Below are 14,666 nucleotides of genomic sequence, written 5' to 3'. Positions count from 1 at the left end.
ACAAATAGATAACCAGCATATATCTGGGGTCATACAGATCCCATCATCGAAATGTGGTTATCTAAAGATCCAGATATTTGGTCGCAAGTAGACCAAAAACCAAGAAAACAACCACAGGTTTATCTAAGATGTGTTTTGGTTGAGGGACTTGGAATCACATAGACTTACTCTGCACATGAGGATGTTTTGGGGAGAGGCCAGAATGTTCCACGATACCAGAACGTTCTGAAAACTTTGGCTGCTGCTCTCATCTCCTCCCCACCTACACTCCCATCCCCACCCCGACTCATCATCTCCCTAATCTCCCACCCTCTTCTTCTCCTCCCTTCCTCCACTCCACCCTACCCTTTTTAGGGCAGTTTAAGGAATTTTCTAGACTGGACCCTCATGGTATCTCCCCAGCAGGAGTCCTATAATCTGCAGAAGTCCCAAGAGTTGGGGATACGGGGGTAATGGCCTACGGGTGCCCGGCTCCAGTCACAGCTGGGAAGTGGCAAAAACAAGAACCAGGAGGAAATGGGTCACTGCCCAGTGGTTGGCAGGAACAACTGCTGTGCCTGAGCTTTTATTCCAGGAACAAATCTTTGCTCTTTTCGCCAGTGACCTGCATGAACCATAATTCCCAACAGCAATAAAGTGGGGCAATAAAGAATGGCTGATTCCACATCTGTGGTGTATGTGTTCCCTGGCAAGAGAAGAAAGATAGAAAGACATAATGCTTTCATGGAGACAAAAGGAAAAAAGGGACTCTGAGAAAATGAGATTTTTAAAAAAGTCTGAGCCTTGACCAACTGCCCCTAGATGCCATCACACCAAAAAATTTTCGTGTTTTTTTTTTTTTTTTTTAAATCCCTCTTCCTATTTTAAACACCCCTTCTTTTTTTTCAAGGTGAGGTAATGGGGAAAGCGTGGCTGTAGCGCCAAATCAAGCTGAGAGTTTGTAATCACGGGAGCCGGTGGAGATCTCGGCAGAACCGCACTGTTTGTTGGATGGGTCCTGGAAACACCCACTGAATTGGCTTCTTCGTCCTTCCTGCAAACGAGATTGGAACAAGATTCTTCTACTGCCTGAAGTGGTGACTTTGTGACCTCTTGGCCTTAGTCACGTCCTCTCTCCCACCCCAGCCAGCCCCAGGGACTCTTCCTCTTTTCCTTGGCAGTCCCGGAGTCCCGGAGTATTATTTATCAGTCGGCAGCAGAGGGCGGTCTGGCCCTGGAGAATGACCGGGTCAACTCCCGCCGCGCGCACACGCGCGCGCCCGATCGCTAATGACTTGCAGCTACATCATAAAGCTACCTCTTCACAAAGGAACATTGTCACTAAGCATTTTCCTTTTCATTCTTGAAAGCTCCACTGCCTTAGCTAACCCCTTCCCCCTCCCTCCTGCCTTCATGCTGGCTCTTTCCTCTCCCAACCCCTTGGAAGCAGCAGGAAATGAACAAGATCCACAGTGGAGGAAAACAAATCCCAGGGCCCTGATGAGGGAAACCATGGGGAAATGACCAAGTGGCATTAACAGCTGTAGGAGCTGTAGGCAGCTGGGGTGTGTGTGTGTGTGTGTGTGTGTGTGTGTGTGTATGAGAGAGACAGAGAGAAGGAATGTGTGTGTGTATCCAATATAACAGTACTTTCTAAATTTTAGTGTACATCAAGATCATCAGGAGAGCTTGTTAAACCACAGCTTCCGGGGCCTCTCTGAGGAATTCTGATTTAGTAGGTCCGGAGAGGGGCCCAAGAATTTACACTCTTAACACTCCCAAGATATTTTAATGCTGCCAGTGGTAGACCACATCTCGAGTAGCACTGTTGTACACCAAATGCAGTGAATAGACTATACAGATCTGCGTCAGGGGCTTGCTTGAATAAAATCCTGATAAAGCCAACTCCCTTAGAACAGGCAGTCCAGATCCTTCCAAATCCAGGCCAGAAGATCTCATAGATCAGCCTACTGCTGTTCCCTCCCCTTGGAAAAGGAGCAGAGACTGTATCAAGCAGAGCATTGTTTGGAGGGGGCTGAGTTCAGATAATAGGCTGGTTCTCCATTAACTGTTCCTTTCATCCCAACAGGGCAGGAGAATCCCACAGGCCCTTCCTTCACAGTAGGCAGGGGATGGAGACTCTATCTACACAACCCTGGCTGTGTTCAATAGCTTGTGCCCAGAGGCCTCTGTCCCCTCCTCAGCATCGTCCAAACTCCAGAACCTCTATAGTCACAGAGGTTGGTGGAATAAGCTGGTTAGCCTCCAGAGAGCTGAGCACTTAAAGGCATCTAGTAGAGTGACTTAAGGAGAGCTACTCACTTCTGCTTGTGCACCGAAAGATAACAGAGAAAACTCTGATATACCTAGTCCTAGCCCTTAAGGAGCCCATAGTTTAATTGGAGAGAAAGACTAACAAATATGTAAGAGCAAATGTTACCAAAATGTAGTAAGAGCAGAGAGATAGCAAAAAATCCTTGAGGCCATCAGAGGAAAGGGAAGGCATCCTGAAAGAAGAAATTGCACTGAGATTTGATGAGTAAATATGAGTTCACCAAGGAGACAAAAGGTCAAGGGCAAGAGAAGGAGCCATTTGAGTACTGGGATGTGAAGAAAATTGGGGAAATGCTGAAATATAAAATGCAGGCTGGGATGAGGGTCCCCTTTCAGAGCGCCTGGTACTTCAGCCCACTTTGGGCATTTATCACCACTACTAAGCCAAAAAGGAGACCAAATGGGAAGGTTTGTTTCACAAACTCCTCTAAGAACTGTCAGCAGGAGGTACTTTCCCTGCGAAGACCCCCTCTAACCCAGGGAAGACACTAGGGGGGTGGGGTCACTTTTCCCTCTGGAGGCCACTGTGTGAGCCAGAAGAGGCCTAAGGATCTAGGGTCTGATGCTCAGCTTCCTCATATGACCATCTACTTGGCTCTGGCATCTAAAGGGCTAGCAGCTTGCTGTGCCAGACTGTAGAACATAAGCAAAACGGGCAGAAACCACAAAAGGGCCCAGCTGACCAGTTTGTGAGCACAAGAAAGCCACGCCCAGTGACTCCAGAATGACTCAGGAGGACCTTGAAGGAGGGGTAGGTTGTTTAAATACACTGGCGTAGGAAACAAAGAGCATTGCTTGGTTATGGCTACCATGACCCAGTTTCTTCCCCTGGGCACGTGGGGGAACCCAGTTAACATGGAGATCGACAGGGCTGCTAGGGGTTCGGGCATGTAAATCCTTTCCAAAGGGTACAGGACCGTAGTGGTTTCAAAGGACTCAATTTCCAGGTCCTCAGTTTTCATTCATGTTCTTCCCTAAAACTGGTGTGCCTCAGAGGACATCTGCAGCCCTGATTTTCTTTTCTTTATCTCTTTCTCAATTGCCCTCTTGCCACTTCAAAAAAAAAAGGAGTTTACCTCTCCCTCTTCTCTAATCCTGCTAAATGATGCATTCATTGCTCTAAGGTATAAAATCCTCTGGGACATCAAAGGGACATTTCCACAATTATTTTAATCCAAAGAACCATAAACACCTCCCCATTCTTTCCATCTCCTTAAGAGACAAATTCCCAATAAAATTTCACTTCTTACTAATTATAAGCATTATACAGTAAAAATGTTTACTAATTATAAAGATTTGTAATATCTGTTGTTTTGATAAATGCTATTAGTAACAGTAATATTTTTTAAACAATTAGAACCTTCTGTCAGTGGAAATATTTTTTAATAGCTTTTTAAAAAAATATTTACTTATTTATTTGGCTGCATCGGGTCTTAGTTGCGGCACGCGGGATCTTCATTGCCAGTTGTGGGATCTTTAGTTGCGGCATGCGGGCTCTTAGTTGAGGCATCCGGGAGCTAGTTCCCTAACCAGGGATCGAACCTGGGTCCCCTGCATTGGGAGCACAGAGTCTTAACCACTGGACCACCAGGGAAGTCCCTGGAAATATCTTTAAATGAATGTCAGTTTATGTATTTTTGTTGCAGAAAAGTATGTATAATAGAGAATCAGTAAAATGCTTTCAATTACCAAATTATATTAAGACAAGATTACATGAAAGAGGAATCAAAATATGATTTCAAAGAAAAAAACAATATAAAACTTCCAATTTAGAGAGTTTAGTATGAATTAGTGAAATTGATGATGTTAATATCAAACTACTATGATATTTCTATGAATCCTTTAGATTTACTTAAAAGAATGATTTCATAGTTTTATTATATTGATATTTACAAAAGCCAGTAATTATATTTTACAACTCTTACAACTCTTTAAGCTTACAATGAAAAACGTTAGATGTCAAGTTTAAAATGTACAAAGAGATGTATGGTTTTTCAGAACTCTTTCAGAAAGATACAGGAGCAAAAACATTTGAGGACTCCAGCTCTAGGCTAAAGTCATTTCCAGAGGGGGAACCTAGAAGAGCTGTGACTCAGCACCACTCCAAGACTCTTCAGGGGCAGGGCCAGACCAGTCTTCAGTTCCTCCTTAGCCCCTTTCACCACAGCTCCCAGCACCCAACACCGGTTACTCACCTTGGAGTCACACAGACTCAGGTGGTTGTAGACTCAGTCACGTACACAAATCCCTGGTTACCCTTGGGCAAGGTATTTAAACTTTCTGTGCCTCAGTTTTCTAATTTATAAAATAATAATATTTACTGCTTCTTCCATTTCTACTACTTTTTCTACTACTACCACTTCTTTTTAACTTACGTAAGTTACCTTAAAAAGTGCTTGGCAGTGGAAGTCTTTATTGCTTACTTGAATACTCATTTAACAGAAAAGGAAGAATGAGAAACAGAGAGGTCAAGCCAGATGTCAAAGATTATTTGATTGGTCAGTTGCAAAGGACTGAAACCCTGGGATGCCAGCATTCAGCCCACCCACCCTTAATTTCTAGCAGTGACTCAGAGCTTGCTGAAGAATCTGGAGGAATGGTCCATAACATGTTTTCCTGACACAAGCATTGAGAACAATCCATTCTTTCATGGGTTTCAGCTAGGCACTGTCCAGAAGCATCCATAGCCAGAACAGGGAGCTGAGGCTTATACACCAAGGTCTCTTGTCTCCTTGTCCTAAGGCTGGGCCCCCCAATCACAAAACAGAGTAGGTACCTGCTAAAACCTCCTCTCACTTCTCATTTGTTCATTAAATCCTAAAAATCTTAGTTTTTAAGAATCTGATAACTACAAGGGACTTTAGAAATCAAACTGTCCTTGCTCTGTGGCCCAAACCCTTCCCATCAGTCATTCTACAGCAGGGTTTCTAAGACCCATTTCCGTCTCTCTCTAGTTGCATCTCCTTGATGCTGGCTGGCCTTAATACCCTGAAACAAAGACAGGTGATTGGAGTTGGTGGGTAATGGGAGGCACTTTTGCCTCTATTGACCAGTGATTCTCAAACTTTTAAAGCTCATGATGCCTCTTGATTAAAAATTAATAATAATAAATACTGATACGTTCTTTTAATGTGAATTGAAACAGTGTTTGGGATTAAAATATGTGGGGTTTTTTAATGTTTTTTTTTATTTTTATTATATTTTAAATTTATTTATTTCATCTTATTTATTTTTGGCTGCATTAGGTCTTTGTTGCTGTGCGTGGGCTTTCTCTAGTTGCTGCCAGCCAGGGCTACTCTTCGTTGGGGTGCGCGGGCTTCTCAGTGCGGTGGCTTCTCTTGTTGTGGAGCACAGGCTCTAGGCGCGTGGGCTTCAGTAGTTGTGGAGCACGGGCTTCAGTAGTTGTGGCGCACGGGCTTCGTTGCTCCGCGGCATGTGGGATCTTCCCGGACCAGGGCTCGAAACCGTGTCCCCTGCATTGGCAGGTGGATTCTTAACCACTGTGCCACCAGGGAAGCCCAAAAATATGTGTTTTGAATTTATATTGATCTGCCTTCTTGGGAAGATTTGGGATGCTGAGGGAATCACTCCACCCCTTTACCCACCCCGTCCAGACCCCACATTCTGACACATACTTCTTGGCTCCACGTGGGGTACATGCGGCTGACCAGCAAGCATGAATAGAAAGAGGTGCGAGCACACACATGTGGGTGCATCAGGGCGGGGAGGAGCTGCCGAGAGGCAAGGAGAGGAGTTATATAAGCAGAGGAGAAGAGTAAGGGTGGGGCTCGAGGGAACAGCTCATGAAAATACCACTGTTCTTCCCGACTCATAGAAACAAAGGCAACAGACAGGTCAGAGATTTAAGGCTCAATAGGTGGGAAGAGCCAAACTGCACAATTCTCTGAAGGATTTCTATTTTGAACCTTTCTGGTGCTCTTCTGTCAGTTCCTCCTGTTCTGTAGTTTGCTTACTGTTTTGAACTGTTCTGATCTCTCTTTAACTATTGGCAGCCCCTCTTTCCCCTCTATTTTAGTAGTTACACTGCAGTCCTGCCAAATTCACACAGATTAAGATTAGAGGGGCTTCATTTATCATCCAATTCAATTCTTTTAAAATTTTTTGTTGTGATAACCCAGTAAGAAGTACATTTTACACCACGACCTAGTACCTGCATACATAGAGTATAACCAAAACCTTAAGCTTCATGAAGCAATCCTTACCTTACCACAAACAATTACACTATGATTTCAATTTTAAAATGCCAGTTGCCACCCACTAAGTTGATAAGAAAAGCTACTAATGGATTACAACTCACATTTTTGAAACACAGACTCATTTTACAGATGAACAAACTGAAACAAAAGGAAAGCCCAAGTCACCACCAGCATCAATACCAGAATTAGAACACTCAACTTTTCTTGCAGGGAGCTAGATTTGACTATGAACAAAAGCTTTGATTGGAATGGGAGAATTTTTAAAATATGCTAGTTTGGTGCATGAAAGCCCGCCATTCTCAATTACTCAGTGCTGGATTGAAGAGACCTAGTAAATAGATAAACTTTAATGAACTGGGAATGCAAAATGCATTTTCTTCTTCCTTCCTTCCTTCCTTCCTTCCTTCCTTCCTTCCTTCCTTCCTTCCATGAGCAAAGTGGTATTAAATATCAATCACAGGGCTTCCCTGGTGACACAGTGGTTGAGAATCCGCCTGCCAATGCAGGGGACACAGGTTCGAGCCCTGGTCCAGGAAGATCCCACATGCCGTGGAGCAACTAAGCCCATGCGCCACAACTACTGAGCCTGCGCTCTAGAGCCCGTGAGCCACAACTACTGAGACTGCATGCCACAATTACTGAAGCCCATGCACCTAGAGCCCATTCTCCGCAACAAGAGAAGCCACCACAGTGAGAAGCCCACGCACCGCAATGAAGAGTAGCCCCGGCTCACTGCAACTAGAGAAAACCCGCACAGCAATGAAAACCCAACTCAGCCAAAAAAAATCTATCATATACCAGGTCCTCCACTACTTTCTATAGATGGAGTGAAAAAAATCTCTTGAGAAACAAATGCTCTGGCAAGACAATCGACTTGTAATCAGTGGATGACAATGCTACACAGAGGTTAAGACAGTGTGAGAAGGAAGTTTGAGCCTACCCCTAACCCAGAGCGATTGGAGAGGTGATAGGGAAGGCTTCCCTGAGGAGGGGATGGCTGAGCTGACTCTAACCAAATGAAAATGTAAGGAAAGAGGTCTCAGGCCGAGACCCTGCCTGACCATGTGACGGTCTTGCTTTTTTATTACATTAATGTGTAGAATTCCTAACTAATTTTAGGGAAATCTGACAAATTTCACTGATTTTCATCTCCCATCCCTGGGTAATACCTGAACTGGAGAGACAAAGATATCCATCCACCCCTACCTGACCAAACCAGTTTCCAAGGGGACGGATCTCCATGTGGGACAGGGGAGAGAGCACACACACCTATCGTGCTCATTCCTTGAATTTTGAAATTGGTTACAATGGAGGTACATGGTTTTATTTTACACTTTTTGAAATTAAGGAACTCAGAAATCCAGCAAGAATAGCTATTGAATATGCAAATTTTGTTATTACTTGGGAATATTTAAAAAAAAAAAAACAACCCCCCACCAACACAATAGCCTTGCTTAGGAGGCACTTGCCTTAGTGCTTGAGAGCCAGCCTCCCCCCACTGCTTCCTCCCCACATCCCCTGGAGATATTAGAGAAATAGTGTCATGTGTTTGGTTAAGACCCTGGCACTAGAGCTCAGCATCTGGCCTCAGGCGAGAAAACAAAACAAAACAGGAAAGTCAGGAAAAAGCTTCCAACCGAAAACTAGGACCTTGAAATATCAAGCTTCCAACCCAGAAGATCTTGGAATGAGAACTCTTAAAAACAGAAATAAACAAAAATTGGGGGGAATTCCCTGGCGCTCCAGTGGTTAGGACTCTGAGCTTTCACTGCTGAGGGTGCCGGTTCAATCCTTGGATGGGGAACTAGGATCCCGTGAGACGGCTGGTGCCCCCAGCCCCACCCCAAGCCCCCCAGAAATATTTGTCTCAAGATCTTACTTGAAACGATGCAACTTAGTTCATTCTTGGTGATCCTTAGGTTGAAAAGAATTACATTTTGGTCTAAAACTGATAGAGATGATGTTAGAAAAGCTAAATGAAAACTTCTGACAATTTGGTGGCTTCGTCAACATTCTGTCTTCCTGTGGATCAGCAAATTCATTAAGGTCATGCTCTTCTGTTTGGCTGACCACTATCATCTCCTAAAAATATCTGAGGTCTTTCTAGTTTAATTCAACAATTATTTCTTAGAGATAGCAGACTTGAAATTCAAAAGAAGGTGTGAATTATGCAAATTGTTTAATTCTGAGGCCTCTTAAATTAATACAAAATGGTAGTTCTCAAAGACTTTGAATAAATGGCCTTCATTTAATGCCTATTAGTAGCAGGAATTTTTAAAACTTATCCGCTCTCATGTATAACAATCTTAAGAAATAGCTATTTTATTCCATGAGATTCAGAAGTTATGCAGGTAGTGAAAAAAGCAGGACTTGAAATCCAAATGTGTCTCTCTTCAGAATCCACGCTTTTGGGACTTCCCTGCTGGCCCAGTGGTTAAGAATCTACCTTCCAATGCAGGGGACATGGGCTTGATCCTTGGTTGGGGAACTAAGATCCCACATGCTTCGGGACAACCCCCCGAGTGCCACAGCTAAGAACTGACACAGCCAAAAATAAATAAATTTTTTTTTTTTAAAAAAAGAATCCACGGTCTTTAGGCCCTATCACACTGCCTTCTCAACTGAACCAAAACAGGCTCTAATTTAGTTAATTAGCTAAAAGCTACAGGCATCATTCTCAAGCCAGGAGAATACCCAGAGTCTCTCTTCCCCTCAACTTATCCTTCCCTCTCTCTCACCGTCCCTTCCTCCCTCCCTCATTCCTCAGGTGCTCTGCTCTCTTCCCTTTTGCAGCTCCCTTCCCATCAAATCTCCAAAATGCCAGACACTCAAGCAAATCTAACAGAAATGGTGGGAGCAGGGATTTCCAGCAGGGGTTCAGTTTTCACTATCCCACAGGCCACTACCCTGAGGTTCCAAGGAGGCCTGAGAGCTCTTCTCTTCATCTCAGAGGAGCCTGATAGAAATTGTCAGTTCTTTTTAGGCTACTCTGATTTCTTTCTTTTTTTTTTTTTTTTTGGTCTGGAGTCCCATCATCTCAGTGTAGGAGGTCTTGTTGTCTTATGGGAAATGGAATTAATTAATAAATGATATTCGTCTGGCAGGCTAAAATCTTTCCAAGCACTGAGATCCCCCTGAGAGCTACTTGGAATTGAAAAGGTTAGGGCTTTGCAATTTAATCTCCAGTAACAAAGTCTTAACCCTGAAGGGATCAACTGCTTCAGTAAACATTCAAGCAACAGTGCCATTGTACTGGAGGAGAAGGGTATGGACTGAAGAACTAATTGACCTCGGTATCTAAGTCCACAATGCAGGACCAACAGACTATAGTGGTTAAGATAATGGGCAGAGAAACATCATTCAAATTCTGACTTTGTCACTTGTTATGGGCTATTGACCAAATTATAGAACTTTTCTGTTCAGTTTTCTCATCTGTAAATAATAGTAACTATCTCATAGGATTGCTGACTGAATGCAATGAGATAATGCATGTGAAATACAAGATATATAATAATGCTCAACAAATGCTGTCTTAAATTTTTCTTTAAAGGACCATAACCAAAGCTTAGTCTTTCATTATGACACTGGTACATCTCCTCCTCCCCCATCTGCCTACTAATTATTTCCTTTTTTTACCCTCTGAATTCATTGGATGTCCTTGTTGATGTTAAAAAATGCATAAAACCAAAGCAGAAAGAAAGTGCCAGTCTTTCCACCTGAGTGAGGGCTGGCCATAGCATAGAGGGCATTTGGGCTGCTGGCACAGAGAGGAGAAAGAGGAAAAGAACAAATAAAGGCCCTGTTCTCAGGAAGCACCCCCTGAATGGGGAGTCAGGAGTCATGCTTGGAAAAGAGACCCACCAAAACCAGACTGGGTTGAGTGTAAATGCTGAATATGTAAATACTAGGAGGGAAGTTCTTTCTTTACAGCATGTGATGCAGAGATTCATTGTGGGTCAAGGAAGATTTTGTAATGCTCTGCCATCACCCTCACCTGTTCCTTTTACCCCTCCAAGCTGCCCCTCCCCACCCCACCCCCAGCCACCATAGTAATTGCCCTAAAGCAGTACTTTAATCGTGTCTTTCCTCAACGAAACATCTGTGACACCTATAGGATTAAGTATAGACTTCTTAACCTCTCCAATATGAACCCAGCTTGCCATCCATGGCTCCCTGACGTATGCCAGATTGCTGTACTCGTCCCCTGAATTCCTCCTGAGCTTTGCCTCCTCTACACCTTTCTTTAATCTTTCTTCTCTATCTGGAATGTCCTCTTCTTATCTCTCATCTCAGTGCAGCTTCTCCCTTTGAAACTTCCCCAATCTTCTCCTATTCCCTCATTTGTAATTTATCATTTGCTGCCTGAGGTTAAGGTTCTTTGTAAACTTGTTTTTTTTTTCCAGTTATCAGATTGTTAACTACTTAAGAGTAGGTACAATGTTTTACTCTGGATGGTATTCTCTGCCAGCACTTAATATGCACTCAAGAAATGGCTGTTGAGGGCTTCCCTGGTGGCGCAGTGGTTGAGAATCTGCCTGCCAATACAGGGGACATGGGTTCGAGCCCTGGTCTGGGAGGATCCCACATACCGCGGAGCAACTAGGCCCGTGAGCCACAATTACTGAGCCTGCGCGTCTGGAGCCTGTGCTCCGCAACAAGAGAGGCCGCGATAGTGAGAGGCCCGCGCACCACAATGAAGAGTGGCCCCCGCTCGCCGCAACTAGAGAAAGCCCTCGCACAGAAACGAAGACCCAACACAGCTAAAAATAAATAAATAAATAAATTTATTTAAAAAAAAAAGAAATGGCTGTTGAAATAACAAAGCTAGAGAAGGTGTTCCAAAAAGGGAACCCTCCTACACTGTTGGTGGGAATGTAAGTTGGTGCAGCCACTATGGAAAACAGTATAGAGCTTCCTCAAAAACTAAAAATAGAGTTACCATATGATCCAGCAATCCCACTCCTGGGCATATATCTGGACAAAACCATAATTCAAAAAGATACATGCGCCCCTATGTTCATAGCAGCACTATTCACAATAGCCAAGACATGGAAACAATGTAAATGTACACTGACAGATGAATGGATAAAAGAAGATATGGTACATATATATAATGGAATACTACTCAGCCATAAAAAAGAATGAAATAATGCCATTTGCAGCAACATGGATGCAACTGAGATTATCATACTAAGTGAAGTAAGTCAGAAAGAGACAAATATCATATGATATCACTTATATGTGGAATCTAAAATATGACACAAAAGAACTTATTCACAAAACAGAAACAGACTCAACAGACATAGAGAACAGACTTGTGGTTGCCAAGGGGAAGGGCAGGGAATGGAGTGGGAGTTTGGGGTAAGAAGATGCAAACTATTATATATAGAATGGATAGACAACAATGTCTTACTGTATAGCAAAGGGAACTATAGTCAATATCCTGTGATAAACCATAATGGAAAAGAATATAAAAAAAAGAATGTATAAGGACTTCCCTGGCAGTCCAGTGGTTAAGACTCACAGTTCCAATGCATGGGGCACAGGTTTGATCCTTGGTTGGGGAACTAAAATCCTGCATAAATCCTGCATGCCGCATGGCACGGCCAAACAGTAAAAAAAAAAAAAAAAAAAAAAAGCATGTACATATAAATAAATATAGATATAACTGAATCAATTTGCTGTACAGCAGAAATTAACGCAACATTGTAAATCAACTCTACTTCAATAAAAAAAAAGAAATGCTTGTTGAATTGAATCAGTGCTGAATAACCTTCCTTTCCCCACAAGACCTTTTTCATATTTATTCATTCTCCTAACAATACCCCTCCAAGTGAAACAGAATTGATTCTTCTTATTTTACTGAGCAGAAAACTGAGGTTGAAGAATAAAAATAATTGGTCCAGAGGGGGTTTCAGGGTGGGGGTGGGACAGAAGCTGATATGGGAACTTCCAGACCAAAGCAAATCCGGTGGTAATTCGGCTTGTCATTCTTCTGTCTGTTTAGTCTCTCTCATCTCAAGGCTATGGTGACAGCCTAGAATGAATTAAACCCTGAATAGCAACTGCAGGTCTGTAGGCCTGGGATGAAGTAGTATGTCTCTTTAACTCTCTCCTCAGAGGGAATTCTAAAAAGTAGAAAGAGAGAGAAAAAGGAAATTTAGCCCCCAGAGAAATTTACTGCAATGTAAGATCATACACAGCTTTAAAATTCCATGTTTTCTTTCTCTGAAGATACCCAGGTCAGTTTGTCTCTGCTGTTTTTCATCATATAAATTGCTTTGCTTGAAAGGCAAGTGGGAGTAAATATAGCAGCAGTATCTCTGATGTAACATTTACTGACCTGGCCTCAACATGTCCTTGACACTGTCCTTTAGAAAGGAAAGAGAAAGAGAGAAACTACATCCCTGCTACTGTGTGTAAGAGAAACTCCTATTCTTGGCAATCATCAGAGTACGGGAGACTGATAAATATAAAGAATAAAAATAAAAAAGTGAAAGATGCTATTGATTTGTCAGCTTTCCTGTGTTTGGCCGTCACTGGCAGGTGGGCCAGAGCCAGAGCCAGTCAATCAGCAGTATTTACCAAGGTGGAGGTGACCAGATGCTCATGCTGGAAACCACGCGCGGTTCAAGTTCCAGTTCTGCTCTTGGGTTTTGAAAAGCGTCCTGCCTAAAACGTTTTGTAGGTTACCGAGTCCCACTTTCCCCTTACTCTTTCCCGTCTCTTTTTTCTTAAAGCAACAACTTAAGGAGAGCAATGAGGAAACTTTACTTTTTATAGGGCTGGAATATACATCTAAATGATAATTGTGGTTATCTCTGGGGAGAGGACTGGGTAGGAGGGTAAGTTCAGGGACTGGGGGCGGGGAGGAGGGCAGAGTGGAGAATGGCCCAGAAGGCTTTGCTCTATGTTTTTTTATTCTTTTACAATGAGAATGATTTAGTGAATTACATATGTAATTGCCTCCTGCATTGGAAGCATGGAGTCTTAACCACTGGACCGCCAGGGAAGTAGGGAAGGAAGGACAGAAAGGATGGATTAAGAAACAGCTCACCTGTGATTTATACATGAAACTTCATTTGGACATACTACAAACTCTCAATTTCCCCCAAGTAAAATACCTGTTTGGTAGATTAACAGTAATTATCTTATTTCCAGTGTCTAGGATAATGTTTCAACTCCTTTTTTTTTTTAATTTTGCACCCCAGTGTAAAATTTAAATTATGTACCACATATAAATATATAATTTATATATATGTTATTTATAATAAATATACACACATATATATACACACTTCTGTCTACCCATTTCTGTTTATCAATTACTTTCTTGTTTTCTTGATAAGACAGAAATAAGAGAACCTTGTGATGGTACTATTGGCATGCGTTCCCACCCCCCATTTTAAGACCACTGGTCAAATTAACAGAGCAATGCTGTGCTAGGAGTTAATGTATACATTAACGTAAACAAAATCCCTCATGCGGAGCCTGGCATATGCTACTTGCTCTATAAAAACTAGGACCCTTTCTTCCCTCCCCCTTGTCCATGGAACAAGACAGGCTGAAACAAAAGAACTTCAATTTGTAAGCATCTGGCCTAGGAAAGTTAGAGCTAGGAAGGGTTTGATATTATTTCACCAATCCTCCTCATCTTCCTTCCTTTCTTTCTTTCTTTATTTTTGGCTGCATTGGGTCTTTGTTGCTGCATGTGGGCTTTCTCTAGTTGCAGCGAGCGGGGGCTACTCTTCATTGTGGTACGCGGGCTTCTCATTGCAGTGGCTTCTCTTGTTGCGGAGCACGGGCTCTAGGCACGCAGGCTTCAGTAGTTGTGGCACATGGGCTCAGTAGTTGTGGCTCGCAGGCTCTAGAGCACAGGCTCAGTAGCTGTGGCACACAGGCTTAGTTGCTCCGCAGCACGTGGGATCTTCCCAGATCAGGGCTCGAACCCGTGTCCCCTGCATTGGCAGGTGGATTCTTAACCACTGTGCCACCAGGGAAGCCCCTCCTCATCTTAAGACAAGGAAACCGAGGGACAGGGAGAGTTGCTTGTTTAATACAGTTTACAAATCTGCTGAGTGGCAATGCCAGGTGTCTTTATTTTATTTTCTTTTTTTTTGGCCGCACCTCATGGCT

The 14,666-nt window shown here is 43.0% G+C and overlaps 1 non-coding gene across 1 annotated transcript; it reads right to left on the bottom strand.

The window, feature by feature from the left end:
• Window positions 1-3,834: 3,834 nt before the first annotated feature.
• On the bottom strand, window positions 3,835-3,907 carry TRNAG-CCC (transfer RNA glycine (anticodon CCC)). The gene has a single exon. It is a non-coding gene; the product is annotated as a tRNA-Gly (tRNA).
• Window positions 3,908-14,666: the final 10,759 nt, after the last annotated feature.

This window comes from Eschrichtius robustus, chromosome 3, assembly GCF_028021215.1.
Source record: "Eschrichtius robustus isolate mEscRob2 chromosome 3, mEscRob2.pri, whole genome shotgun sequence".
Classification (NCBI taxonomy): Eukaryota; Metazoa; Chordata; class Mammalia; order Artiodactyla; family Eschrichtiidae; genus Eschrichtius; species Eschrichtius robustus.
The sequence above is the reverse complement of the archived record's forward strand: the minus strand, read 5'-3'. Positions and strand labels throughout refer to the sequence as shown.